The sequence below is a fragment of the Phalangium opilio genome, unplaced genomic scaffold, assembly GCF_054372755.1.
Source record: "Phalangium opilio isolate 3A_F unplaced genomic scaffold, DU_Popi_V2 ptg000045l_1, whole genome shotgun sequence".
Taxonomy (NCBI): domain Eukaryota; kingdom Metazoa; phylum Arthropoda; class Arachnida; order Opiliones; family Phalangiidae; genus Phalangium; species Phalangium opilio.
In genome coordinates, this window is record NW_028324168.1 from 5,259,970 (window position 1) to 5,263,726 (window position 3,757).

The following is a 3,757-nucleotide window of genomic DNA, read 5'->3' on the forward strand; positions in this document are numbered from 1 at the left end:
TAATATTGACGTTTAAAGTGAAGGGTACCCCTCTTCCCGCTTTCTTCAAATTTTGGGGTATATATACGATTTGTTTCCATTATAATAGTAAGGAAAAAACCGCAAATGCGAAAACCTTTGGTAGCGATCCTACCTTAGGGAGGCTAGACGTTTCTCGTAACCCTAGCTGATCGCCGCGTATATCCTAAAACCAAACGATGATAATGGAGTAGAAGCCAATGATACAGATTGGTGTCTATGTGGAATAGACGGAAGACCAGTGGATGGTGGTGTTAGAAGGCAGTGTAAGTGCAGACGGGTGTCAATGTGGGATTGACAAAGAACAGAAGATGGTGGTGATTAGAAGCCAGTATGTACAGACTGGTGTCCACGTGGAATGGACGAAGACCAGAAGATGGTGGTGATTAGCAGCCAGTAAGAACAGACTAGTGTCCGTGTGGTGTGGACAAAGACCAGAAGATTGGTGGTGTGAGAACTCAAGTAGAGGAGCCATTTCCGTGACTGTGAAAGCAGTTCGGAAATGGCGAACACGTTTGCTCCGATACGCAAACTGCGAACGCGGTCACGTGGGTGTAACAACGGACAGACAGACAGACACACACACAGACACACAGACAGACACGGCCGTTACAGAACCTCTCCTGGACTACGTCACACGGAGAGGTAAAAACAGTGGAAATTCTAAGCCGATTAAAATTTGTTAATAATAGAAATTATCTTATTATTTTCAGTACCTGGACTCAACACTCGGAAGTTACGCGTTTGTATAAATATTCTTATTATTTTCATTATTAATCTTTTTAATAAAATCAAATGTATCAATGAAATATATTTCAAAATAAAAACTTGCATTAATATTTATAAAATATTATTTGATAAAATTATTTCAATTTATAAAGCTTATTAATTATAGTTATGGCGTCAAATAATAAAAAGAATAAAAGACTTTAAACCAAAGTTTTAATGAATGATTTTCACATTTTTGAAAAGTATTTTAATTACAAATTTTTATTAAATCCGAATGTATCTGATGGAATATATTTCGAAATAAAATATTGCATTAATATTTTTATGTCTGCCTGATCAATTTATTTTTACTTGTAAGCTTACTAATTATAGTTAGTGACTAAGGTATAGAAACTTGAAGCATACCCTCTGAATTAGAGTATGATTAAAATGCTTTCCCAACATGTTGACGTGAGACACGTGACACACTCTTAATAAACAGTCAGAATAACTGACTTTATCCAATGAATATTTTGAATACAGAATCAAAGTTATAATGAATGATTTTATTCGAAGTGCATTGGACTGAAGCATGACGTAGCAGCCACGCAAAACTGACGTCAGGTCACGTGACGTATGACGTAATATAACTTGACCTATGACGTCAGATCACGTGACCTATGACGTAATATCACGTGACGTATGACGTCAAGTCACGTGACCTGTGACGTCAGATCACGTGGCCTGTGACGTCAAGTCACGTGACCTGTGACGTCAGATCACGTGGCCTGTGACGTCAAGTCACATCACGTCACTGAGGTAATTGACTTGTGACGTCACGACAGATGTTAATGGTAATAGGTAATGACTATCCATTCAGTATACCTAGGGTTCATTCATTTAGGCCTAGCGTTCATTTAGTTAGGCCTAGCGGTGTTCAGCTATTTGGATTTCGCGCCTGGGGTATGGCGCTTTTAGCGCCCCCTGACGTTGGAAATTTACTTAGTTGATCGTTAAGCGTCAATCGGCTCATTTCGTTGCCTGGAAGCCGTCGAGGAAAGTCGCTTGGAAAAAACCTGTCCAGCTCAGTTGATCGTTACGGGTCAGCCGGTTCATTTGTTGCCTGGAAACCGTCGAGGAAGTCGCTGGAAAAACCTTTCTCGCTTTAGAAGTTGATACTTGATCGTTCCGCCATTTCGTTGATCGTTTTTCCCGAGGACGCAAGCTGAATTCGACGCTCTCAACTTGGCGGCCATTGCTTGGCCTCGTGGTGCTTTAACAGTCCGTAAGCCTAACTTTACAATAATCCAAACTCATCTAGCCCCCTTTAAATTATTTATTTTATTTCAAGTATTTAAATTAATTAGGTTGTGTTAAATGTTAGTAAATTTTATTTATTTATTAAAAATCAAGTACCACAAATAAAATTTTACAACGAGATGTTGGACAAAAGAGAATCCCTTAATAATTAGTTTAGGGCCTATCATTATTAGCTATTAAGCGGGGTACGTAATTAATTTAGACATAAAGCGACAGATTTTCGGAGATCAGGTCCCGCCGAGAGAATTTTAGAACAAGAGGCCCTAAGCCTTGTCCAATTTAAACCCTAGTTATTTACGGGGTCGGTCTGTGGGAATAGTTTTAAAATAAATAAATAGCGGGATTTCCTAAATTTAGTTTAGGGGCTATTATTAATTTAGAAATAAAGCGAAAAATTTTAGAAAATCGAGTTCCTCTGAGATAATTTTCAGACAAGAGGCCAGTTGCCCTAAGACTTATCCCATTTAAACCCTAGTTATTTACGGGGCCTGTCTGTGGGAATAGTTTAGGGGCTGTTATTAATTAATTTAGAGATAAAGCGACAGTTTCTAAAATCAAGTTCCGCAGAGATAATTGTAAGACACGAGGACAGTTGCCCTAAGCCTTAGTTAAGCCTTGTCCAATTTCGACTAGTTTTTATTTATGGGTTCTACCTTTGGCAAGAGTTTTAAATAAATGGCAGATTTTAATTAAATTAATTTAGCGGATATTTTAAATTATTAAGCTATTAAAAGGGGCACGCTATTTAAATAAATGGCCGATTTTCCTAAAATTAATTTAGGGGATATTTTAAATTATTTTCATTAAGTTACATAATTTAATTTAAAATTAAATGGCGGATTTTCCTAAAATTATGATCTACCCAATTATGGGAAATAATTTGTTAGCCAGAGTATTTATTTAACTCAGGGTGGGTATCATGGTAGTCAAGCTTTTCTTCAGTTCGGGGTGGCAATTGGGTCTTTCTCTCTAAATTTAGTAGCCAGTTTTTTAATAAAGGACCGCCCAAAAGTAGGCAATAGTTTAAGATGTGTTATTAATATGTTTTTATTTATAGATGCAGCTGATATTCCTGGATTTTTCTGTCGCTGGTCATTATGAGACGTATCTTTCCCGATGACTTATCATTCCTGATGACACCCTTTGTTGGATTGACGATGACTTCCGCTGTTCTGGACTTGCTATGTATCATTCCTGATGACAAGCTTTGTTGGATTCCGTTACACGATGTCTTCTTCCGGACTTTCTATCTCACTCAACACTGGCTCGAAGATACGGAGAAAATCATTGAAGCTAGAAGACACAAAATACATCATTTTACTTGCAAATTTTACATGTAACAACTTATTTTAATTTTTTGCTTGCAAATTTTTTTGTAACAACTTTTTTTTTGCGCTCAAACTTTAATTTACCAAACCCTTTAATAATTTTTTTGTTCGGAAATTTTTGTAAACACTTGGTTTTTTTGTTTTTTATTGAATAAATTTTGCCTTAAACCTCGTTCTTTCTTTTCTTGAATTTATTTAGATACTAGACTTGGTTTCAATTTTTTAAAGTCAACACTTAGGGAGGTTTTTTGACCCCTTTTTTTAAGCTTTTTACTTAAAAACAAGTGAAAAATACATTAAAAATTTTTTTTTTATAAAAAAAATAAAATTTTTATGAAAAATTTATTAAAAAATATATAAATTATTAAAAAAACAATAAAAAA